This window comes from Cryptotermes secundus, unplaced genomic scaffold, assembly GCF_002891405.2.
Source record: "Cryptotermes secundus unplaced genomic scaffold, Csec_1.0 scaffold26, whole genome shotgun sequence".
NCBI classification, from domain to species: domain Eukaryota; kingdom Metazoa; phylum Arthropoda; class Insecta; order Blattodea; family Kalotermitidae; genus Cryptotermes; species Cryptotermes secundus.
The window spans coordinates 2,448,375-2,476,028 of record NW_019743656.1 but is presented as its reverse complement, the minus strand read 5'-3'; the positions used below and the strand labels follow the sequence as shown (position 1 = coordinate 2,476,028).

The 27,654-nt window shown below is 42.9% G+C and overlaps 1 protein-coding gene across 3 annotated transcripts in view; it reads left to right on the top strand.

Moving 5' to 3' along the window:
- LOC111874178 (dopamine D2-like receptor) overlaps positions 1-27,654 on the top strand; it is a 476,109-nt gene that overhangs the window by 147,280 nt on the left and 301,175 nt on the right. The gene's annotated exons all lie outside the window — the stretch shown is intronic.

The window sequence follows — 27,654 nt, the reverse complement described above, 5'->3', positions numbered from 1 at the left end:
ATCTCAGACCATTACGTGCACAGTGCTTTGGAGGGGGGGGGGAGATCTCTCCATTTCATCGCGAAATTCCGCCAGGAATTAAGCACATATTATTAAAAATATTTTCAGTGTGGGAGCATACCGAGTTGAATTGATCGCGAACCACATTTTGCCACCTTTGATTTAGTGGCTGGTAAATAATGTACATAATTCCTACTGGAATATAAACTGGTACTAAAATTTTGGTACAATTTTACTCCTCTCCATATATTTCATTCTATCAAGTATGAGAATGCAGGGGCTGAATTTATCTGGAATTATTAGGAATTGTACTCCCAGTCATGTGCGCTGTATGGGGAAGAATCGTAAGAACCCGTCGAGTTAAAAAAAATATTATTATTGAAAACGGAAGGAAATATACTGGCTGTTATATAAAAAATCAAGATTATATTTTGAAGGAATTTCATTTCAATTTTGACTATTTAAGGAAGGCCAATAAAAATAGTCGTGAACAGGTTAAACGACTTTTTTACAAACGCACGTAAACAAATTTTCTTGCTCCCCACTCCTACCACCGTAAGATGATATTCGGGGGTGTATGTAACGTTTGACATTTTAAAGTTAGACATTTCACCATGGAGCTATATAATCCATACCCTATCGTTTTCGAAGTCCCATGGCTTTCAATGTAGCCATCACTGATCCCACTATACTAGCCATTTTATTCTTTACGCAGCAAGAAAGTACACTAGTGCCACCTACCGGACATGTTTAGAGTCTGATATTGCTCGTGTTACTAACTCCTTTTTTTATATCTCGCTGCACGCAGCCGTTATAGACAAGTGAGCATCAAGTAACCGCCAAAACGTACCAGTGGTGGGAATGTTGTTTGTAGCAGACGGTGATGCAGGAATGATGTTTCAGTGTGATGAAGTTGTCATTTGTAGTGGTGAAAACTATAGTGAATATTAAAATGTTGTAAAAAATAGTGATGATTCTGGTATAGCTGTGTTGGTGCCACTGCATTTGTCGTTTTACAAGGGAAGGGCTGCTGGAACGAGTCCAAATGGTACAGTGGGGAAACTTCATTCGATTAATCTTGTTTCAGGAACTGACAATTTTAATGAGCATTTTGCGAAATCTTATTACTGAAACAAGAAAAATAGCGTCTTATACTTGAGTTATTTACTATGTAACCAGTGACAGGTCAGAAATGAACACACTTAGAGACCTAGGATATGATAATATGCTGCCTGGTGAGGGCTGTTGCATACCTCAGGGGTTCGTGATAGCTGAGTATGGAGCAATGGTTAAATTACGATTAGCAGGGGAAAATTGAAGAAACGTGGAAGAAAGCAGCTTCATTGCCACTTCGTCCGACACGAAACTTTTCCTTCACAAGTTCACTTATGGCATTCTTGGTCTGAAATGCAGTAACAGTTTATTTATTTGTGCGTTACCCCCATCTGTTATCCAGCCTATGTTTAAAATGCATGGAGCTGTACCTCCGTTCTCCACATATCTTCATGTAATACTTAATTAAGCAAGGGGACATATTTTCATATTACCTTTTTATGTTATAATTAGAGTTTGGTTATGTTAGAGCAACGAGCTAACTATTGGGGATCCGGGATAGCTCAGTGAATATAGTGACTAGGTGCAGGGAGTACGGCCTGGGTGTTGGGTTTCGATTCCTGGCGGGGGCAAATTTTCTTTCTTTTCCTAACAGCGTCCAGATCAACTCTGGGCCCACTCACACTGCTGTCGAGTGAGTGTCGAAGGCTTTGTTCACAGGGGCTAAAAAGCCCGAAGTCTGAAGTTTACCACTCCCCTGTACCTCAATAAGCCTTAATTTCATGCTGCTTAATTAAGTACAGGAACCACTCCATTTTCTAGGACTGTAGTTGTCGGTACAGAGCAAAAATGGCATACTTGCCCTTATGTGTAGAAGCCTGGTCCAAATTCTGTGAGTCAACTGAAGGATAGATTTGACTGTTTAAAGAATTTGAAAAGGAAAAAACAAGAATCTTTGTGTTCTTTCGTAAGGAGCACTTTTAATGGTAACTCCATGGAAGAGTGATACTTGCGAAGCTAATAGTCACTCATCAGGTCAGTGTATTGCCAGCCTCCTGTTTAACCTGAAAGTTCATGACCGTGTTCACAAGAGCCCGCCTCTGGTCACTATCATTTATACTGGACACGAAGATATAATTTAGCAGTTTTTTCCTGCGAGGGCGTAGAAGTAACAAATTTGGATTTATTTTGCAATTAACAGTGTTTTTCGGAAAATTTGTATGCAGTCACACCAACACTTGTAAGACTAAATTGTGGATGTAATTCTTGGAAATGTTTGGTAACACGTGGACTACAATCACCGTCATCTGTATCATCAAACAAACAGGTAAAATAATTTTATAATGGAATACTTTTCAGTGGGTGGGGTATGCGGTAGCTTAGTTGGTTGAGGCACTGTGCTACAAGCCGGAAGGTCGCGGGTTCAAGTCCCGATGAGGTCATTGGATTTTTTCAATGGACCTAATCCTTCCAGCCGCACTATGGCCCTGGGGCCGACTCATCCTCTAACATAAATGAGTACGAGGAATATTCTTGGGGGTATAGAGCGGCCGGCGCGTAGGGTTCACAACCTTGCCGCCATCTATGAGCCGATTGTCTAGAAAATGTGGGAACCTCAACATCTCACAACCCCATGGGCCTCCACGGCCTGTTACAGGGACACCTTTATTTTTTATACTTTTCAGTGTGCTTCTTTATGAATTATGTTTTATGTTGCACGAAATATACAAATTAAAGAACAAAGTACAGTCTTAACTCAGTTGTTTTATATTATGAGTTTCTGGAAAACGTAGAAGAAAACGATACCCATCCCGTGCGGTATTTCTTTCAGGGGGAGTGGGGGAGTAGATTCCAGGAAAATTATCTAAAAACTTAAATTCAAGCTCTTTAAGGCTATTTTACTGATCCTAATGGGTTCAATGTAGAATTCTAGATTTAAAAATAATTTGAATTTATATTATTAATATTTGATGTGATTTCTTCTTGAAGGGTGCTACTTACTGTCTTCTGGGATATAACACAATGTAGTCCGTTGAAAGCCAACCGACGTTTCGGAGGAACACATAGCCTCCATTTTCAGGTCGAAGAATAAGCCGGCCAAGATAGCGTGAATGCAGGTCGTAATCAGAGGTGTGATTCGTATACGATGTTATATCCAAGAAGAATCTGAAATGTTACATACTTTCATCTTTTTTTACAGTTTTGATTTTTTCGTACGCTCCAAATTGGGGGAGGGGAAAATGCTTGGATTTTCACCACTTTTACAACACGAATGGGGAGGGTAAAGACGAGACGCTCTAACTTCTGACAATGGTGACAGGGATGCGACACAGTATACTTTGAAAGATACGTACCGATGTTTCGGACGAACTTGTTGCCTCCATCTTCAAATAATTAATTATAAATTGCTTATTGACAAAGTTGTTACTGGACGAAAATCATAATAGATATGAATATACAGAAACACTCATATAGTGTGAATACACACAGATATGCATGCCCTGAAGACGGAGGTGTCATTTTTCTCCGAAACTTTTATAAATATCTACCATATTACACTGTGTCACATTCCAGACAAAAGTGATAATTGGTTAGAAACAGCTAAAAATTCTTTCCCATCTCCAATGATTGTGATCCGTTTAAATATATTATTTGTAACCGTAGTAGCTCAGGTGGCATAACGAATGGGCTATGGCTTCGACGGCCGAGGGATGGGAGTTCGGTTCCTGGCAGGGAAGAGAGATTTCTCTCTTAACCACACCGTCCAAACCGGACTGAGGCCACCCAGCCTCATATTCAATGGGTACGAGGGACAATTTTCCCTGGGTAAAGCGGCTGAAGCGTGAAGCTAACCACTCATCTCTCTGTAATGGCGAAGTGAAGATTGCGTGGAGCTATACCTCCTCTTCCTCATAGACCTTCACGCAATGGCTCTTAATTAAGAACAAGGGCATCTTTGGATTAATTTAATTTCCCTATTTAGACCTAATTGGGTTTAATAGTTATGTAATAAACGATCATGAATCGAGAAACGTAGCACGTAGCAGAAATAAATCAGTTTTTCGGAGTGTAATCTTAGGAACTCACCAACCTACAGGAACGTGACTGCCGGTGGCTCGTTTCCATTGAAACCAAATACAAAACTAAGCTCAGCAAGTTGAGAATATAAATAAACAGCAGTTGGAGGTGGTTATGCATCAGCCGGTATTGCAGTCTTCATATTTGCCGAATATAGTTACCTCTAGATAGCAGCACGCTTCATTCTATCATGCTCTTGAGTGCAGAACGTTACAAATTCATACCGTGTGTATTCAGTGAAATCACAGTTTCCAGGTGTGTATCAAAGGCTATAAGCTGTAAGGGTAAATCAATTGAAGGGTCAAATGTGGACAGAATAGCTAGGGATTAGAATTGCAGGCACTGTCACAGGGGAGATGTGATAGAGTGAGGTCTATATGCAGTTAAACACGGCACAGCGTTGCGCATTATTAACCATTTCAAGACTGAATTTTTTAAAAATAATGTATAGAAATTCAGTCCGTACCTCACAGGAAACACATTACATCTCCGCTACAGTCCAACCGGTTAATTTTGTTTGGGGGAAACAATACGGAACACACAAATACACTGTGTGGGCAGAATGCACAGTTTTGGTATGTTAAAGAAGGTGGTTTAACGGGCTTTAAAGGATTAAGCGACTCCATGGTGCATTCTGTTCATTGATAATCTGATAGATACTTATTATTCGAGAAACTGGGTATTCTTTATGGTCCTGAAATCCGCCACTGTGACTTACCTGTGCCAGGTGAACCCAGTCCACTTGCAGCTATCCTATTTATTTTAATATTATCCTGCAATCCTAGACTAGGCTTACACAGCGATATCTTTCCTGCATGTTTTTCAAATAAAATTTTGTATGTATTTCTCATCTCTCACGCGTATACGTGATATTTTGTAAGGCCCGTCTCATCATTATTTCATTAATTGTTCTATTTATTAAAACTACAATTTGTTATAAAAGTAAAAAAAAAAAAGCAAATGTATCCCTGTAACAGGTCATGGAGGTCTATAGGATAGTGAGACGTCGAGGTTCCTACGTTTTCTAGACAATCGGCTCATAGATGGCGGTAAGGTTGTCAGCCTTACGCACCGGCCGCCCTTTACCCCCAAGAATATTCGTGGTACTCATTTCTATTGGAGGCCGAGTCGACCCCAGGGCCATAGTGCGGCTGGAAGGATTAGGTCAATTGGAAAAATTCACCTCGTCGGGATTTGACCCCGTGACCTTCCGGCTTGTAGCATAATGCCTCAACCAACTACTCTACCACGTGCCCTTCATTTTGTTGTTATACTATTATTTTGGTGTTATTCGTGCTGAATAAATTAAATACATTTGTACGAGAACGAAATTGTAATTGCATTGCTGATTACGTTTAACTCAGAATTTTTGGTCTTCCCATTTTCTATCTTTTTTATTTAACGACCATCTCTATAGTTGGACCATAGAGCTTCGAACGGTGCAATGACAGGAAGGATTTGGTAGGAAGTGATGGTTTGATCAGGTCACTATCTCGCTATTTCCCTGGAGGGACTGAGGAATACTATTAGACACCTCAGCAAGCATAACCTGTGTCCAGACCGAGATTCGAACTGAGCACTTAACGAATACAAGTTTAGGACGTTACCGCTAAGCTAGCCTGCTCCGAATTTGCTGTCTTTAAACTTTAAAATTGAATTACACACAAACGTATTATTTTGCTGCTGTTTTGTTTGGGTGTGGAATTTTTTCCTTGCGTTAAGTGAGGACGTATTAGAACAGAGTGCTGAGAAATATGATTGGATCCAAGGGCTGGGAAGCAGCAGCAGGATTGAGAAAATTACATAATTAGGAGCTTCATAATTTGTACTCCTCGCCAAATATTATTGGAAAGATGAAATAAAGGAAGATGCGATGGGTAGGGCGTGTAGCATATATTTCAAATGTATGAAATTGATATTGAGGTTCGATAGGAAAACCTGAAGGGAAGACATCTTGTACGTGACCTAGACGTAGATGATAGGATAATATTAAATCGTGTTCCAAAGAAATAAAGCGGGAGAGTAGGTCGTGAGCTGTTGGAGGGCTCTTGTGAAAATGGCAGTGAACCTTCGGATTCCGTATAGGGCAGGGGAATTTCTTGACCAATTGAGCGACCGTTTGCTTTGTAAGGAGTTCTGCGGTACGGGATCCTGCAGTATGAACAGCGCAACTCTGTCAATGTATTGTGCTACCTGGATACATCCCATGCACTCCTTCCTCCCTTCCCGACCTTATTCCTACCAGACAGAGGGACACTCTTCCTCGAGGACATCATATCTGTGCCTCCCCTCTCGTCCCCCACCCCGCTAGACGTCTCTTATTACATTCCTGCGCTCTGCAGGTTCTAATCAAAACCGTCAAGCCACACCTCGGATAATATGGCGCATTTTCGCCACGTCTCCTTTCACCACTGGCTCATAACTCTTGCGCCCTCCGCAGCATTGTATGCGGTGGCAGTTTGTAGCGAGCGTTGCAATTGTTCGGTAACAAAGTGTTCACAAAAATATTTGGCCACAAGAAGGAAGAGGTAAGTGAACAATTTTTGGGCTGTTACACGACGAAAGACGAAGAGCTTGGTACTCGTAATTTATTGGGAAATCGCGCCTCCAAAACATTGCGGGATAAGCGAGTTAAAGGAAATGGTGCACGCGGCAGCGTAGTTGGTTGAGGTACTATTCTGCAAGCTGGAAGGTCGCGGGTTCAATTCCCGATTAGGTCATTGTATTTTTCACACTATGGCCACCTGATGTCGACTCAGCCTCTAACAGAAATGAGTACCAGGAATCTTCCTGGGTGAAAAGGACTGCCGACGCTTTAGGCTAATAACCTGACCGTTGTCTGTTGAGCCGATTGCCTAAAAAATGTGGGAGCCTAGACGTTTCACAACCCTATGGGCCTCCAAGGCCTGTTTTCGTGTGACGGACCAGAATGAAACAAATTGAACATATTATGTCTCTGCTACAGAGCCCAGCCGGTTAATGCTGTTTAGGGAAATTATCGCTGTTTATTGTGAGAGCCATACGGAACACATAAATACACTCTGTGTGGGCAGAAGGCAGATTTCTGTTATGTACACAAACCCAGTCCGTACCTCACAGGAAACATATTACGTAACCACTACACAGCCCAACCGGTTAATGCTGTTTAGGGAAACAGTCGCTGTTTATTGTAAGAACCATGCGGAACATTCGTACAGCTGCGTTGTGTGGCCAGAATGCAGAGTTTTAGTGTGTTAGAGCTGTTGGTACATATAGTAAGTACATTGCTTTAATGATTAATGAAAACAAAGACACAAACAAGTGGCAAAATCTTGGGGGAATAAAATTGTGTTGGCTATTACAGTCGTCTGATGTCTGCCGGTACTTGCATCCCAATGATCTCCGTGGGTACCGTTTCGTAGCGCCGTCTTGTTCTTGAGAAACGGGCTACGCATGTACCATGCATGACTTTCGGCTTCTAGTTTATTGGAAACAGACTCACCGAGTAGTTGATGGATGACCACCGGTCAGCGCACGAGGTGAGGGTGGGGGGGGGATGAAGGTCAGGCTAAGGTCAGCAGCAGTCAGGTCGCTAATAACAGTGGGCTTCTTGTTAGAAGGAAGGTGGAAGGTTCCATCCACAGTCTGTTGATAGCTAGCGTCTTACTTGCGCGCAATACCGAGTGAGGGGCCGCGACAGGCGTTGTGCCGTACATCTCAGAAGTAAGACAAAGGCGTAAACTCGGAAAGCCTGAAAGGTGCAATGTCTGAGGCTCTCATGGTGGTCTCTCAGAGAGATTGAGTTCACTTGGTACTGCGGCCATTACTGGCCTATTGTGATTGTGGAGCAATTGGTGGAATGAAGAGTGGCTGGGGAAACGGAAGTTCTCGGAGAAAACCTGCCCCAGTGTCACTTTGCCCACTATAAATCCCACATGACCAGACCCGGGCCGCCGCGGTGGGCGCCGGCGACTAACCGCCTGAGCTATGTCACGGCCAACGCTGTTAGTAAGTAGACTGTGTAGCATCCAATGGTAGGATCATTGATGAATGGTGAATTGGAAAGGATTTTGAAGGGCGTGACCGTGGTCTGATAAAGATAACTATTCCGGTATTTGATTGTGGGAAGTCAGTATAGACAGCGTCCCATCCAAGATTTGAACCGAGAACCTCCTGAATGTGAGTCTTAGAATGTTAACATCATGCAAAACTAATCGATATTACTGTCCTCTGGGACGTAACCCCATGTAGTATTGTACATTATGAGTGTGGAGGAAGCAGGTTTCTCAGAAATGCTGTTAACCATCCACCAGTCTACACGACGTCACATACCAGCAGAATTTAAGAGGTAAAATTGTCTCCGTGCTTAATTAATTAAGCACCACGCCATGAAGATGCGTTGGGGAGTGGAAGTATAGCACCACCATTCTTGATTTGGGCACAGGTTGCAGTTGAGTGGTTAGTTTCACTCCCTGAGCGATATACCCCCAAGAAAAGAGCTTGCGGTGCCCATTAGGAGGCTGACTGGGCCCCAGAACCCGTGTGAGCCCTGTGGCGTAGAGGAAAATCTCTTACCTTGCCGGGAATCGAAACCCGGTCGTCCAGCTCCTAACCCATGGCTGTACCGAGTGAGCTATCCCGGCTTATGCAGCAAAATGCAGTTTTGTACCAGGTAATTAGATCTTTCCAGGATCTGAGGATTGGCCTGAAATGAGCCTGTTTCTTTATTTGCCTGCTGTTTCCCTTGTTTATCTTCTTTGAACAATATACTACCTGCCATTATAGCAGTCATGCCACGGACTGTACGCCCTGGAAATGGGGGTTCTATCCCAGGCAGGGGAATGGTGTTTTCTATTTAGGCACAGTAGATTTGTTCATTCACTGTCTGTCCATTGCAATAATGCTACCCTTCCAACGTCATAAAATATTAATTCCGGTCATATGCATTACCTATACCAGAAGGACGAGCGGGCACTGCTTGGGAACCTTCAGATCTGGAGATATAGTTTTTGTCCTCCCCCCCCAAAAAGAGCCGGGATAGCGTAGTCGATATAGCGTCTGGCTGCGGGCTGGACAACCAAATAGTCAAAGTTCGGGTCCCGGTAGGGTCAAGAATTTTCATTTCTCCACGGCGTCCAGACCGGCTCTGAGGTCCACCCAACCTCCTATCCAATGGGTACAGGAGGTTGTTTACCCGGGGGTAAAGCGGCCGGGCGTGCAACTGACCACTCACCTCCAACTAATTCCGAGGTCAAGAAAACGTAGGTCTATACATCCACTCCGCCATACGCCTTCATGGCGTAGTGGTTAATTAGTTAAGCACAGGGACAACTTTACTTTTACCCACCTCCCCAAACGTAGTGTCTTTCACTGCCTCTCAAATTTCTTTCTCTTCTCTCTATTTCTGTCTGCCTTTCGTTCTTTCTCTGTGTATCAGCGCTCTCACAGTCTTGAGCGTGTGTTTAACCACGTCGCAATCCGAAGGCATTAGTTGCTTACCAGACATTCGCACAGTATCTCCGCAGGTCCTATAGAAAGTCCTGAAGCTCTACGGCAACACGTCTGCTTGACGTCCCCGGATGCTCATTCGAGACGCATCTGTCTTCATTACACTGCACTCCTCTTAAAACGCCATTCACTTGTTTTTGAGCATCAATTAAGGTAAAGTAATGAAGCAGTTAAAACAGGACATAGGCACTGTAAGAACACTGAGCAGATACCGAATTTCCGTTAATTAGGTAAGAGCGAGCTAATTAGCTTTCCTTTCTTTTAAGAATAAAAGGATGACGAATCTTATACACGAATATATTTAGAACGTTATTACTTTAATTAAGCGGTAATGGAAAACATTTATTTTCCATTTAATTCACGAGAATTTAATTCTCATATAACTTTCTAATCATTCACAGAATAGGTCATGTTCATTGCGCCGTCCGCTTTCGTTTGATATGATTGAAAACTGAGATATTTTCTTTTTTTTTTAAATTATACAATTCACCGTTAATTCAGGAAATCGGAATTCTGCGGCCCCTGTCTCAAGCCACTGCTTCAGTTTCTCTCTGCGCTTACCAGAAGGACGAACGAGCCAAGCCTGAGGACCTAACAATATGATGCTCTCTCTCACCCCACGGTACATTCTCTCTCGCTTCTTTTGTCCTCCCTTCTGCCATACTCTCTGAGCTGTCGCTGAATTTTGAAACGGTACATCGGGAATTACAAGTTCTCTCATGTTTGGCCAAAAATTACTTCCGAACATATCTCCCCATTGTAGCACAGTTCTTCCGGACGACATGGTTGAGCGGAGGTATAACTCCACGTATTCTTAACCTCGGCACAGAATAGAGGTGTGTGGTCGGTTTGTTTTTATAATATATGGTTAATGCTCGAATTTAATGCAAAAAAAAATCCGGATAAAGTGACGTGAAACATGCTGCTTCCTTCTTAAGCGTAGAAGTACCTTGATAAACCAGATTAATCCGAAACGTCAGTAAACTTTCACGAGACTGTACGGCATCATATCCTATAAGACAGTAATCTTCACAGATGAAACGTCCATTTGGGGACTGTTCGCATTCTTTGTGGACTAATTTTTACCCCTCTCTTTTGTCGTTTATGTAATCCCGCTGGACATTGCTGTTAAGTGTGTTGGATATAGATGGGATTTGTAGGCAATGTCACGTGATTGATGTGAGGTTTACATGGGCATGTGGTCGAATCATGAGATACTGTAATGACCAGCGCTGTGTTAAAAACACAGTGGCCATTTACATCGGCAATGCTCTTGTTTCCTGCTTCTGCGTTTAACCTTGTGAAGGACAGTGATGATACGTGCGGCGCCTGATTTAGCACTAAAATACTCTGGTTATTTACCACAGTGTATTTATGTGCTCCATATTGTCCTCACGATAAACAGAGACTTTCCCTAAACAGCATTAACCGGTTGGGCTTTGTAGCGGAGACGTAATGTGTTTCCTGTGAGGTACGGACTGAATTTATGGACATACCAGAACTCTGCATTCTGCCCACAAAGTGTACTCGTATTTATGAGCTCCACATCGTTCTTACAATAAACAGCGACTGTCTCCCTAAACAGCATTAACCGGTTGGGCTTTGTAGCGGAGACGTAATGTGTTTCCTGTGAGGTACGGACTGAATTTATGGACATAACAGAACTCTGCATTCTGCCCACAAAGTGTACTCGTATTTATGTGCTCCATATTGTTCTTACAATAAACAGCATTAACCGGGTGGTCTCTATAGCGGAGACGTAATATGTTTCTTGTAATGTGGAACTTCTTTATCAAATAAAGCAACAGCACAGATAGGAACTAACGTTAGTGTCCACGTGTTTAATGCCGGACTGCAGGCTAGATGTCAGTTTGTATCCAGCAGGCCCTGCGACCGGCAGTTTCAACGTCAGTTAACTTCGTTGTCCTCTGTTTGCAAGCAAGTGCTTTGATGGAACGTAAGGACTAAGCTGCCACTGTGTGGCTCTCATGCAGCACTCCCGGTGTATCGAATCGAAAAATAAGTCCTTGCTCTGGGAGACCCACAAGTTTTTCCTCTCCAACCTTGAAGGATTAGGTTATCTGACTTGTACCCTTTAGAACTAATTAATTCTAATATTACGAATTTTATAGACAGTCGGTAGGACTCCTAGGACTGGTGATCAGCCCGTCGCAAGGTCGCTGCTTACACAGGACAACACAAACACAGAAAAGACGCAGGCATCGATGCCTCTAGTGATATTAGAACCCAAGATCCCGGTGTTTGAGCAGGCGAAGACGTTGCGCCCGAGTTGCGTTTCCAAATTATGAAATTTAGGCACAGAATAAAAGTTACCTGGTTTTTTTCTGCAGTGGTTCATAAATATTAATATCCAACGTGAATCAACAAATTATTTCATGAACTCTCAGGCTAGTGAGCCCTGCTCAGGTCTTGGATAACTTCTGTGGGCAAACTGTCGTAATGGGCAATCGGCCTCTTATACCCCTCCCATCAGAATTTTCTGTCTCTCCGTCATACTTCGAAAATTCAATATTTTGTACGTCATCTTATTGACCGAAAGTATTCCCCGTGCTTCACGCCAAAGCACAAAAGGACTGAAAATGAGTTATGGAAGAAATTAAAATAGAGCAAGAAAAGGAGGAAAGGAATGCACAAAATGAAGAAAATCAAAGAAGAATGAGCTTATAAGAAGGAGAACGCGAGATTAATATGAGTTTTCGAAGTTTTCTGAATTCTTTCGCGGATCTGAAGACAGTCTAAAATTGTGTTTCCATGGAACCATGGCTAAGAATTAAATGTAATTCATGTTGCAAATCCAATGAAACGGGAGGATAGTGCTGCCATCTGGATGTAATAACATACGTGTTTGATAACATCTTCGAACGGAAATTGAAAAGGAAGGTGGCGGAACCTAGCAAATATGAAATTACCAGGCAGCGGGAAATGTAATTTCAAAATGCCTTTCAAGCACGGAGAAATTCCTTTTATCACCAGATTATTATTATTATTATTATTATTATTATTGGTGAATTTACATGTGCTGAATTAAACGTAAAATAGATCACTTGATGATTTTGCGGTTGGAATGGTAAATAAAAAAGAAACATGAATTTCAGTTTGAAAAATAACCAGCAATGATTGAGTACCAGATGTAGATGTGGGGGTTTTTGAGTCGAATTTTACCATGCTGTCAGTATCGAGTCTATATAGCGTTGAATGGCTTGATAATTGGAAGAGATTAGTATGGAAGCGGCCGTGACCTAATCAGAGTAGTAACCCGGCATTTTCCTCGAGGAACTGAGGAATACCACGAGAAACCCCAGTCAGGATAGCCCGTGTCCTGACCGAGGTTCGAAGCGGGCACCTCCCGAACACGAGCGCAGAACGGTACCGCCCAATCCGCTCACTTTGACGCAGAGAGCTTATAACTTCATATAGTCTTGGTTAGATGACGAGTGAACGCAGATGCACCTCATATTTCGACTGGTGTGAAGAATACGGTAATGGGTGGATATTAGCGTTACGTAGAAGTTGCGGGATTGCATGAAGAGCTGAGCTACTGTTAACTTATGATGAATGATGAGGGCTGCCTTTCTGCTGGAACCCCTGAAGGGAAGGCGCCAATTGAAGAGACATAGCAGTAGATGGGGGTAATATTAAAGTATATACTAAATGAGTAGGATGCTTGTACTGGATTCATTTGACTCAGGAGAGAGTCCGTCAACTCGGTGGTGAACATTAGTGTTACATATTGCCCTAGACTTGTGGGAGAATATATATAAATTAAACCTTCAAAAGAACGGTCAAAGTCAAAGTTACTTTACAACTGGTATTCATTTTTGTTAGGGCGGCAAGTGGTAGCGTAGTTGGTCGAGGCACTATGTTACAGGCCGGAAGGTCACGGGTTCGAGTCTCGATGAGGTGAAAATTTTCAATTGACCTAATACTTCCATCCGCACTATGCCCCTGGAGTCGACTCAGCCTCTAACACAAATGAGTGTGTGGGGAGGGGTAAAGGGAGGCCGGCGCCTAAGGCTGACAACCTTACCGCCATCTGTGAACCGATTGTCTCACAACCCTATGGGCCTTTACGTCCTGTTACAGGTATAGCTTTACGTTTTTCTCATTTCTGTTAGAGGCACAGTCAACCTCAGAGCCCTAGTGTGCCTGGAAGGATTAGGTCAATTGAATAATTCACTGACCTGATCAGAAATCGAACCCGCGACCTCCAGCTTGTAGCATAGTGCCGCAACCAACTACGCGACAGGATGTCCCAGATAAAGTATCACTACTAAAGGCAACGCATAGGGGTTATATATTTTTATTTCAGATAAAGTGTGTGCTTTATTATACGAAGCTTTTAGATGAATGATGAACCTTAAAGAATTTGGAAGGAAGCGGTAGATATTTGTACCTAGTGTTTCCGAGTCTTGTCGCTAAGCCAGCCCCTTCGGTCGCTCGAAACGCAAAAGGCTTTTCGTTGAGTAATTACGTATTATTCTCAGACCAGTGTCACAACTGGTCTCTCTAGGTCTGCCTCTCTCTGGTCCGAAGAATCCCTTTAATCTGGAGACCAATAGAGCCGTCTCAAACAAATGGAGCTGTCGTACCGTACGGTACGACAAAACCATCTGACATTTCCGGCTAAATAAACTTTGACTTCTCCCACATCCCTGCTTGAGATGATCAGTGCTCTATCTCCAAAATCGTTAAGGTTCAAAATAACATGCATATTGTACAGATACTGAACCTTAGTGATGACAGTTGTTGTGTTGCGTATAACTTACTTTCTGGGGTTTCAATGTATTTGTACGGCAGACTGGTGTTACTTGGAAAGTAACGCAGTTTTATTGTTATTGTGAGCGTACTGTCGTCACTTCTGCCCGTGCAATTATGTGAAATTTGAACAGGGAGCTGAAAAGAATATTTGGACCAAAGAGATATAAAGTGACAGGAGATTGAAGAGAACTGCATAATGAAGAGCTTCATATCTTGTACTCTTCGCCAAGTATAATTAAAATGTTCAAGTCAAGGAGGATGAGATGGGCAGTTCATGTAGTACGAATAGGGCGAAAAGGAATGCGTATAAAATACAGATGAGAAAGCCAGAAGGAAAGAGTCCAGTAGTAAGACGTAGTTGTAGATGGATGGTTAGTATTAAAAAGGGGTTTACAGAGATAGGATTTTGTGGTATGGACTGGATTGATCTGGCTCAGGATAGGGACCAGTGGAAGGATATATTTTATAAAATATTGGGAAATTCTTGAGTAGCTGCACAACTGACGTCTTCTCAGAAAGGGCTCAGCTCCATGGAGTTAGTTACCCAGAACACTAGAATTTGTTCAAACCTGTTAGCTTTCAAGATATAATTATTATATTTTGTTTCCCCCAATATTGCGGTTTCTCACCTCTCCGATAGATGTCACCCCTATATGTTCTGTTTCTTGGAGCAAGTCGGTTGTCATGGCATCGCGGCAGTGTCCCCAACCTTCCAGACCACAAACCACAAGCCCCTACCCATTATGCATCCTGCCAACTCCTGCAGTCAGAATTAATGTATAAATAAATACGAAGTCAGAGAGAATACCGCTCTTATGTCCCAAGTAAATTAACGACTAGAAATTCGTGTCCTAATTTATATTAAAATGATTAAATGATAATTAATTTAACACTTTAAAGGAAGGATTTCGTCAGAGTAACACATAAGAATCCAGTCCGTACCTCACGGGAAATATATTACTGCTTAGCCAAATAGACCAATCGGTTAATGCTGTTAATCGCTGCTTTTTATGAGATCCTAGGAAGCGCATGAACACACTGTGGGCAAAATGCTGAGTTCTTAGTGTTAATGCATGTGATAGGATTTATCATTGTGCTTTAATAAGCCGACTAATTGATTTAGTATTAACAATAGTTCTCTGGCAGTAAACGTGAGATATTGACGTGTTTGGCGGAATCATATGTCGGTGATACCCTAACTTCGTTTTCGGCGCGTACTTACTTCGAATCTTGGTCTAGGTACTGAATATTCTTGATTCGTAATATGGGCACGCCGTAGCGTATTTGGTCGAGGTACTGCGCTACAAGCTGGAAGGTCGGGGTTTTGATTCCCGATGAGTAATACTTCCAGCCGCACTATGGTCCTGGGGTTGTCTGCACCTCTAACGGAAGTGAGTACCAGGAATCTTCCTGGGGTAGTGCGTAAGTCTGATAACATCGCCGCCATCTGTGAGCCGACTGTCTAGAAAATGTGGGAGCCTCGACGTCTCACAACCTTATGGACCGCCACGGCCCGTTACAGTGATAGCTTTACCTTACTTCGCAAGTAGAACGTATTGTGTTAGGTAAAACATTGGAGGTTATCGCGAAGGTGAAAATGTGTGTTGTGTCATTAGGGATATGATGTATTGCGGAGAGGTGCACTGTTCAAATCTCTACCAATTCTGCCCTGATTTATATTTCGGCGGCTTCTCATAGTCCCTGCAGGAAAATTTTATGTCAGAATATGAGTCAGCTCAAGGCCACTTTCTTCAGAACCTTTTTAGTTCATCTGTTACCGTATCGTTCCCCGCTTACTGAAAGCGATGTTAAATTGCCCACAAAAAGCTCATACAAAATTTGTATTGATGTACGCGTAATTATCATATTTGTATAACACTCTGTAGTGAAATAAGAATTTACTCTCGATCCCCAGGTTATGGAACAGTTCATTTTATTCCGGTTTATCATAGACTAAAATAACAGGCCCGTAAATTCTTCATTCCTTCAGGGGTTTCGAATTCACGTCCGTATAATATATCTCCCGGCTTCTCTTCCAGAGTTCTGTGGCCGATGTTCAACCAAAATAAATCTGATCTTTAGTGCTGTAATTAATTTTAAATAAGTTTCCGGCCACACAGAATTAGCTGAGATGAAGCCCAACACAATCCTAGGTTCTGCACTTAGACAATTTGTTGCGACAAATGCAGAATGTCTCTGGTAGGAGCTGCTACTTGTTTTCTTTTGGTGTTATTTTGTGGCGCCCCCGGTAGCAAAACTATATAGCGTCGAACGACAGGTTGGTTAATTAGTTGGGTTTTATAAGGAGGTGGTCTTTTTTTTTATTGCTAGTGGTGTGGGACTAAGTCCCTTGTACTGCGGCCACGTCTGGCCTATTGTACCAGCCCCAGATAATAGGTGAGGGTGATTGTGGAGCAATCGGTGGAATGAAGATTGGCAGGGGAGACCGAAGTACTCGGAGAAAAACTGCCCCAGCGCCACTTTGTCCACCACAAATCCCGCTTGACCAGACCCGGGATCGAACCCGGGCCGCCGCAGTGGGAAGCCAGCGACTAACCGCTTGAGCTATGGCGCGGCCAGGAAGTGGTCTTAGCCCAGTCGGTAGACTGTCCCGGCATTTCCGTAGAGTACTGAGTAGACCCTCCCCCAAAGGTGTCTCCGCCTTGTCATGGTGGTGGGGCTTGCGTGATTGTGACCTGGAGAGCTATGCCGGCGATAGTTTAATTACCGGTAGGGTCACCCATGCCGGAAAGTCCAAAGGGTGGAGTCCAGTCTAAGAGAGATAACCCAGTCCTCCAGGTTGGGGGTTGGGCATGAGGCTAGCAACCTCATCCTGTAAAAAGAATTTTATTCAGAAACGTAACAAGCAGCCTCGGGTCATCATGCGTGAGTCCATTCCTATGGCAGCACGCATTGGTTGTGGAGACTGGTTGTAGAGGAGGCCAAGGCTCACTCAGGGCTGTAGCGTCGAGTGGTAGGTAGGTAGGTACTGAGTAGAATAAAGAAATACTCCGAGATAGCCAGTGTCGCTGTCGAGATTCGAACCAAGCAGCTCGCAAATACGAGTCTAGATACCCACTACATCATCATCGGTAAGAGAATGTTAATTTGACGATTTAACGCAAACTGTCACAACTCCTAAACCGTGTACTTGTATTAACGCAGATTTTAAAAGGGACTACTTCAAGTTTGATAAAACCGGAGATTATAATTTTTTTTTCTGAGGAGAATATTTGGACCTGCAAGAGAGGAATGAAGAGTTTCATAATACTGTAATGTTTACCGTGCACTGGAGCGGTTGTTTTTAGTTTGTCACAATTCTGACGCCTGTTTCTTTTAGCTCATACTACACGCATTTCACTGTACATTAATGTACTTTCAACGTTTTGCACTCAAGAGCTTGCGTCCGGCCGGACTGGTTCACCGCACGCGAGCGCTGTATACCGTTTCCAGCTCATGTGACTCAACTCGAGAACTCTCTCTTCCCAAGTCGAAGTCAGAGGCGGTTTACCGACAATCAGTTCATCTTGGCGACAAGCCCCTTGAGGTTCATGATCAGAAATTTTTCTTTTGAACGGAACCCTTGCGGTCGTAATCCTTATGTAACCTCTCTGACAAGAAGATGGGCTTGTCTCTTATGAACGTGCGCGTCTCGCACACATGACATATTATTGAAACTATTTCCTTTTGTACTATATACTCTTGCAAGTACTCTGTCAGGCTACGTTTATCAAAGCAGGTCATGCCTATCTTACGTATCTTATGCTACAACGGCTGCTTAGTCACTTGAACGGTCGCAAGCTTGACCACAGCCAAGTTTAAGTCTCTTATATTTTATAGTCTTGTTTTCCGTGTATATATTAATTTAACAACATTAATTGATATACAGTTCACTAAATGTTCATTAAGTGTCCAAAATGTCATTAAAATTATTAAACTATATGAACATTCAATGTTTATGCTACGTGTTTCAGCCGCATACTGCCATCTTCAGGCAACACATGTTTTAAAGGAGTGTAGTGCACTGTGTACTTGTGAAATAATATTCATTAAGGCATGACGTTGTTGTTATTAACTTCTTTTAATTCTGTTGTTGTTGTTGGAAGATTTTCTTCATATCTTATATGTTGCGGCTGTTTTCGTGTCATAGTTGGGTGCGCCGCTCGCTTAGTTGTGTGTATCTGGTGTTGCTTTGTGTTCCTTGTACCTTATATTTTCTACGTCTCGCTTCGCCTTGTCCTGTACTGTGACCATGTTCGTTCTCATGATTTTGTATGATTTCTGCTTGTTGCCTGCACAATTTTCTACATAATCGTGTACATACGGAAAGTCGAAAGCTGTGTGCAAGTCGCGAAGCGGTATGCACCACATACTCAACAAGAATTTGCGCAGGATGGCAGCCGACCTTAGTTTCCGGAAGCATCCAGAAGGTGGAAGACCGCTTGCTTCCAGATCCTTTCCGCTTCATTTGACATCCTACCATTTCTACATAGTCCAGAGCTCCTGACACTGTTGTAAAATAACGGGCGAAAGTTCACAGCCACAAAAAAATGGTTATAACACATCGGGGAATGAGGTTTTACCCCCAATTGTGGGCTTTCGGTTCACGTCCTAAAAGTTAGTATTTAACTCTCGCAGGAATTCTTTGTGGTTATTGCAGCCATTTTGACGTCACAGCACACCATTATCTCTCTCTCTCTTAGGTTACATTAGTTCCTGGTTTGAACACCAGGGTACACTCTCCTCGAATGTGATTAATGACTATGCCATGCGTTACTGGGACCGTTTTTACTCCAGCATTTTCTGATAGCAGAAATAAAAAAAAGGAAATAATTTTTTTGTGTGTATGCGAAGGTTTGGGAGAACTTTTTATATATATATATATATATAGCGAGTATTACAAGTGACCTGATTGTTGTTGAATGACTGAAAGTCCAGCCAGAATTTTCCTTTGCACAAGCTGATAAAGGTGGGACGAAATTCTAGTGGGGAGTGTGTAGATCGGTAGAGTAGTGAATGCATGATAGATGTTCCATGTTCAGGAGATTGATTTTCCGATAACTGAATTTTAAAAACGCTTTTAAAAATCGAACTGACGCAGACTTATACGTTTGCGATTTCAGCTGTTTGCTTTATACTCTTCAAGTGAGGATTTTTTTAAAAGTTTATTCACCAAAGGAAAATTCTTTATGAAATTAAAAATCGTGAAATTATTATATAGGCCGTCTTTTTACACCTGACCCCTGGGCTGCGCGTGAGAGTTGTGTATTACAAGGGAAAGCGGAACGGTGGTTGCAGTTGTGTTCTGGAGGTAGTAGGTAGTGTAATTTGACGTAACTAGGGCTGCACAGTCTGCATATAATTCTATTGTAAGCGAACCCGACTATATTCACTGCGCATGAGCGCATTCACTTTCAGCGGTCAGGTACAAGAACACTCACTGTACATGTCATCTGAACGGGAATGCAGAATTATAACAAAGGAACAAAGTAAATGGATTTTGTAGCGGGTTCCACCTCAACTTTCAAATTTAGGAATTGTCCTTGGTTAATATTTATTGTTGCATGTCTCCCTTCGTTAATGCACATCTGTTTTTTTTTTATTACAGGCCTATAATTCGCAAATATTACCGAAGCGGAACTATGAAATGTAATCTGCATAACAGAAAAAAATTTCGAGTGTCGATTCGCGCTCCAGAATTGTGGTTATTTAACGACGCTGCCAATATTTCAGATTATAAGAACTTTCGATGGTAAAGTGATTTGTGAATGGTGAACTGCAAAGCGTTTGGAAAGAAAGATTTTGTGGCCTCGTAAAATCCCGATCGATTATTTTCATGTAGGAACTAAGAATAACCACGAAAATCACGCATCAGAATAACCGGTGTCGCGCCCGAGATTCGAACCAAGTACTTCCGGAATACTAGTCTAGAGTTTTACCGCTACGCCAACCCGCTCTTTTAGCCTGATTTTTCCTCTTGGTTTTCTGTTAATGATGCCGATGGTGTCGAGAATGTATTCCTTACAACGATAGGGTGATTGGAAGGGATTTGAAATGAAGCGCTTACGGCCTGGCTGAAGTACTCTCTCGGTATTTGCCTGAAGGGAATGAGGAAAATCACGAAAATCACGTATCAGCTTAACCGGTGTTCCAGCCGAGACTCGAACCGAGCATGTCCCTAATACTAAGTCTAGGGCGTTGCTGCAACACCAATCTGATTATCTTTTCACAACATCCCGTTTCAAAGAAGCATGGACCCCGCGTTCAGTCCCCCCCCCCTTATTCCCGAATAGGCGTATTGGAGATAGGATGTATAGATCCACATTTTTTTGACCTCGGCACTAGTTGAAGGTGAGTGGTCAGCTTCACGCCCCGGCCGCTTTACCCCCGGGGAGAGAGCCCCCAGTATGCATTGGATAGGATGTGGACCACAGAGCTGGTCTGGACGACTTGGAGAATAGAAAATTCCAGACGCTACTGGAACCCGAACTCCAACCCGTAGCCAGTCACTGTACCCACTGAGCTATCCCGGCTCCTGTTCCCGAATAACAGCCTTATTTTTGTCTTCCCATCCACACCTAGGTCTCCCAAGTAGTCGCTTCCCCAGCGGATTACCGACTAGAATTCTGTAGATATCTGGTTAGCGAAAAAATTGTACGTAATAGTGTGTTGATATTTCCCGTCGTTGCTGTAGCAACAGTGCAACTGAATGTCTGAGACGGAAACAAACAAAACATCAGACAACAGACTTCACTTTAATTGTTGATTGCTAGCACAAACAGATGGCGTGGCCTTCGTGTAATTTAATTTCCCCTCTCCTACTGCTGGCCAGCTCGAAGTTTGCCACCGTCTTGAATTTCGACGTAACATCTTATTCATTTCCCCCGACAGTGGCGAGCGAGAGGCGGCTGTCCGTCCGTTATAAGCCGTTTCGTGGCCAGAATAATTATCGGATTCGTTTTAATGCATTTTATTTAACCGCACTTTTCCTCCTCTCATTGCATTTCTCTTTACCTTTCCTGCATTTCGTTCTTTCTTCCATTCTCTGATATTTTCTTTATTTGCACCTAGTTTCGTTTCTATTGCGTAGCTTCCTTAGCCTTCCGTTGTTTCTTTTAGCGTCTTCTTCATGTTTTATTCTTTATACTTCATCTCTCTCTGACTATATTTAATACCTGCTTTTCTCTTTTTGTTTCTCTAATTTTTCCCTCCGAATATTATCTTCGTTGGTCTCTCTTTACGTCATTTTATGTTTCCTTTGCAATTTCGTTTATTACTGTTTTCATTTACTATATTTTCTCTTTTTTCCCCCGCTTCGTTCACGGGGTTTCTTCTCTTATTTTTCGCATGTGTGCCCTATGAAAATGCAAATGCATTCGCGTAAAGTCTGATGTCATACCTACGTGTAATTTGTCTCCTAAAAGTGACTTGGTAACTCTGCGAAGAGCCAAGTGCCGCGCTCAATTAATTACGAAGGTCTTCTGGTTGGAGTGCATGTATTTTCTTTTCCTGTGGCGCTACAGCCCCAATTTGGGCCTAGGCCTACCTCCATGAAACTCTCCGTTTCACTTCGGTTTACTAGATCTTACACATTCGGTAGGACTCCTTGGGCGAGTGATCAGCTCGTCGCAAGGCCTCTACCTGTAGACAAACACAGAAAAACGCACACAAACATCCATGCCCTAAGTGGGATTCGAAACCACGATCCCGGCTTCCGAGCGAGCGAAGACGGTGCATGCCTTAGACCGCTCGGCTACCGTGACCGGCGGGGAGTGCAGGTATAGCCCCACGTATTCTCAACCTTGGCACCAAACAGAGGTAAGTGGTCAGCTTTAAGCCCTGGGGGAAGAGAAGGAGGTACGCTGTGGACAAGAGGCTGCGTGGGCCCACAGGCGGTTTGGAAAAGGGACAGTAATCACTGCCCCTGCCGGGAATCGAGTAGCCGGCTCACTGGTACATTCATTCACTGCGCTTCAACGGCCAAAGTCACTCAAGCGGTAACTGTATTGGGGGATGCAGGGTTCGAATCTCTTACGGGGGCACCAACGAACTTGACAGATATTTTCATATTCTTCGTCAGCCCCTCCATTAAAGTGAAGGGACAGTAATTTCTACCCACTACCGCTTCCTTCCAAATCCCCTCCAATTCATTTTCCACTGTCGTCCGATCATTCGGCGGTTTATAGTCTCGGGTACCAACGTCTTTGATTGTGCCGTAACTCAGGCTGTTAGTCGCCGGCTTCCCATTGCGGCGTCCAGGGTTCGAACCCAGAGGAGGTCATATGGGATTTGTGGTGGACAAAGTGGCATTGAGGCAGTTTTTTCCCGAGTACTTCAGTTTCTCCTAAAATTCTCATTGCACCGACTGCTTCACACTCATCATCATCATCATCATCATCATCATCTATCACCCGGCGCTGGCACGAAAGGGCAATTAGTGGCCGACGTACCGAGTGGACTCAGTCTCACCCCACCCCAAGAAAGTAAAACAAGAACACTGACGATCGCAGTAGCCGCGCGGTCTCAGGCTCGCTCGAACACTGGGCTCGAGGGTTCGAATCCATGTGCTTTTATCCTTTGTTTCTGTTGTTCTATGTGTAGGTAGCGGTCTTGCGACGGCTGGTCACTCCTTAAGGAGTCCTACCGTCTGTGTATAGGATTAAGAAACAGAGGAAGCTGCCGAGGTCCAACAGAGGGGCTGTAGAACCTTAGATAGATGCACAGTGGCAGACATGCTTTAAGGGGGAAGAAAATATTTTCGGCTTTGGAGGTTCCTAGACAGTACCCGCCTGTCCTTGAATGAAATTTTGTGAGGGAGTAAAGCTTTACGAAATGAAAAGGAAGTGGACTTTATTAAGAGTAGAGGAGAGAAGACAGGCGGGGCTGTACTGCATATCATCATAATTAATTTTGATTTAACATGGGATGCCTGCTGCGTCGTTAAATAAGCTAAAAGAGAAATACATCCCGAAACTTGTCGTACCGCGTTTAAAAATATTTCGGTACCCCTGGAGAAAAGTAGACACTTTGTCTTAAGGGTTGGGGAAGAAGGAGCAAGATGTTAGAAGGTTCCTAGGCTTCGCCCGCTTGTCCTTCTCATAGGAGCAGTGTGAAAATGAAAACGTCATGATGGTGGCTGTGGCTTGAGACAGGGGTGGAGGATATCGAATTGCATAATTTGAAAAAAAATATTTTAATGACTTTGACAGCAAAAGGGGTTTAATTTAGATAAATTTAAGTCCGGAGGGGTGCATGAGAAGCACGCAGTAGAAATATGGAACTTGGAAACCATCTCAGTATATCTCTTGATGTTTCCGATTTAAATTCTTCAGAATTAATCCCCATTGGTGGGAAAGCCACAGAAAATAGATACTGGTGCCTGCCGGCCTGGCCCGACCCGGCCCTGGAACAAGCCTCACAAAGTGAACTGAACAACAGGCAATATCCTTACAAGCCGGGGATTACAAAGAAACAGATGAAGCTGCTATTGAAAGCTCAGTAAGTATGAAGCACAAAGAGGATTACGAACTTAGCCCCCAAAACGTTCTAATCTCTGTGCGAGGAAGGAAACTGCCTGTACGAGTATATGCGAATATACGGCATCTCACACAGGGCCTCCCAGAAAGTCTGCTCCATTTTAAATTACGTATGCATGGAATATACTGTTATCGAATTTCTGGGTGTTTTCCGTGTGATATCTGTAGATTGTGTAATTGGATTTGCAACAGTGGGTTTGCATTTGAAGTAAATGAACACCAGGACCATTCTACTCTGAATACAGAGTCATCAGGTTGCTCCGAAATGTTGGAATCTACCTGAGTGCTGTGTATGGGATGTCAACTCGTTAGCTCTAAATTTAGTTTAATTTTGACCAGTCTTCACGGGCTTGAAAGCAGTAATCCTGAACACCAATTGTGTATTTAGTATGGCAGTATATGCATCCGGAAAAGAATTCGTTTGTTTCATATATCTGACCATACAGAGAAACTGTAACGATGCTGCGTGAGATTACGGTAACAAAGTTCGCTCTGCTTGCAGGTAGCATCTTCCGTTAGGTGGATCTGCCATTAGTCTGTCGACAGATGTAGTTTTATAGAAAGTAGTCATTTGGAGGGTCTGTATTTGGCATTACTGAAATTTTTGGATTTTGTGGCCGGATTGTGAGGCTACCGGCTTCACGAGAGACAAATCGGGTGAACGTACAAAATCCAGTAGCCTGGTTCGCCAACTGTGAGCACTGAAGCTATCCAGGACCAGAGCAGTACTCACTAGCCTGGGTGTTCATGAACTGTGCTGACTTAGTGTCAGTGAGAGAGAAGTAGAGGTAGAAACTACAGTAGAAGAGCAGATAATAGAAAAATAATGGGAAATTGAGAGGAACTTTATTGTGGAGTGAGAAAGAGCACCATATTGTTGGAAGGTTGCCTGGCTTCGCCCTCTCGTCCTTCTGATAACGACAGTGTGGGAATGAAGACGTTATGATGGTTAGGAGCAGTGGCATGAGACCGGGGCAGCGGGATTTTTATTTTCTGAATTAATATCGACGCATAATTTGGAGAAATAATTTTAGTGGCTTTGACAGAAGGGGAAACTAATTTTGATGAATTTAAATCAAGGGGGGCTACAGGAGAAGCACGCAGTACAGACTTGGAACTTGGGAACCGTCTTGGCATTTGCTTAAAGACAGAGGAACACCACGGAAAACTTCTGTCGAGATTGCCTGTCACATGACCTTGCATATGTATACCGACGACTTCTTGCAAGCAGTCGGGCAAACAACCAATTTGCTGACTTGCCTCTTTCCTCCTCCTCTGTTCCCTAACGTGAACCTAATAGAGAACACCAAAAGGTATTACGAAATTTACTTGTTACTCTTACAAATATGTACGGTAGCCACGGCTGTTAAAACAGTATGCAAATACTGTGGTAGAGATCTTGGATTCGATTCGAGTCCTCATTTCAAATATTTCAGTTTCTTTTTTGATTATTATTCCATCTTTAGAGGTTTATCTACTAAGATACGTGTTGTGATGCTGGTTAAGGAGACAACTATATCCCGGACGGAGAACGGCTATATCTAGTATTAAGTGAAGTGAAGTGAAGTGAAGTGAAATGAAGTAAATGACATTACGCATCCTTGACTGTTGTTTTCCTTTTGTTTGTGTTTTGGGTATTGTATTTTTTTTCTCTCTGTAATTGTTGTCGTATTTGTTGCAGTTGTTTGTATTTCTCTGTAATTGTTGTAGTTGTTAATCGTATTTGGTTTATATTCACTGTGGTAGGATGTCCTTATTGTTGTGTTTTGTGTATTGTGTTTTGTTTGAACGTGTTGTCACTTAGTGTAATGTGTGTTACTTGTCTGTTGTGTCCTATTGTGTACTACTGCCACCGGGCTAAAACCCAATTGCAGTATAATAAATAATATATATATGCAGGTGATCTAATTTCGTTCCTCTTGTTGCTAATGTCAGAAGGCCGGAAGTACAGAAGACAATACTGGTTCGTCTGGCATGTAAATCAGTTGCAAGGCGACTCAACTGTGCTTTTCAGTTCATGTTCCCCTACCGTGGCCACTTTCCAACAATGAGGTCGTAACTTTAGGATGAGAAGAACCGAATTGTTTGTAATGGCGGAGGTAAACGATTACAAAAAGTTTACCTTAATGACGAGGATTCATCCTAGTGCAGTTTTTTTTTATCGTGGATTCTGATAGTACACAAATCAATTTCTACGCACAGCTCTTAGAATAGAGTTCGTTCTATCTATTTGTCCATCACCATATGTGCGCACAACTTCTCGGGGCCACAGCCCTCACGGCCCCAGACGAGGTCCCAGTCCCCAATCTGTTTCCCCCTTCCCTGACTGTCTTTTTCAAAACAGACACTGTTTTGCATATACACAGAAACTTGTGAAACTAAACACTTCGACCCTGATGATGGAGGCTGCGTGTACCTCCGAAGCATCAGCAGTTTCGCCTACATGCACGTGGTGTAGCAACCTAAGAACAGAATTAGTATCAGTAATTAATCACTGTGAAGGCCTACAGTGTTTGTATATCTGTATGTGACTCCTGGACGCATCCGGCTCCCGCGAACCGTGAGTGCAAACGCGTTAGTCCTTTAAAGCTGTTTTGCTCCTTACAGTTCCCAGCATGTCTGTTCTTCCAGAAAACTGTTTCTAGTTTTTTCCTTACGTGCCTGAACAGATCCAAAGCGTCAGAATAAGTATTCTCGAAGATACAGCAATGAATTGAACACGAAAACGATATACGAAACATGCGGATGTACGAAAATATGTACGAAAAATTAGTTATCTCTTTTTTGTTTCCATGACCCACATTTTGCTGCTGAAGTAGCACAGACTCCTATAGGGCCGTAGTTTGAAAACAAATTGAAATATTAAGTAGGAAGCATGGAAGTTTCTAAGTATGATAAAACGCGCGGAAGTTAAGCAATTAGTTCGTTAATGGGTACTGGCGTGCCTGGGTTCATATGCAATCCCATAACCTCCACGAGGCCTCGCTATGTGTGTCGTCATGAAAGTAAGGAGCACCGTAGAAGCAATTCAAATACGCGGGTAGTAGAATTTACCACTTCCATCCTATTTTATCAGGTTTATAAAGAGACTGCCCTCATTGCTCTTTCGAGGGAAGCAAAGAAATGTAATTTCTAGTTTTCGTATTGCTGATGGTAAAAAGGAAGGTAAAACACATTACGATGGATTTCTTGGCGTTTGTACTACTGCCACGTGAAGAGAGAGAGAGAGAGAGAGAGAGAGAGAATTATCTTCAGTCTAGCTGCAGTTGTCAGTACAGCTGTCATGAGGCTTCAGTACTGGGTGCAACATGAATAGCTTCCCCAAGCCTTTTTCCAGTGCGAGGATACGAATAATGTTATGTAGCTTTGTACTATCTTTTTCAACATATCACATCATACCACGTATGTTAAGAGGACTAGATGTACGTGTTCTTCACTTTTTAAAATTTTTATTTTTGCGTATTCTCTTTTTTCTTTCCCGCGTTTATTTCTGTCCCTACATCCTGATGCTTTTTCTCATCCTCTTACGTACTACATGGTTTATCTCCTCATTTCGCTCCAGAAGTACATCCCACGGGGTCTTACTCATGTTTGAACAGCAGGTTCCACGCAGCTGTCTGAATACTGAAGTTCACGGGTCTTGGTGACAGTATCGTGTGACATGTACTGATACTCAGTGACGTTACCGAAGGATCATTTTTTTTTTATTTGATTACGGATG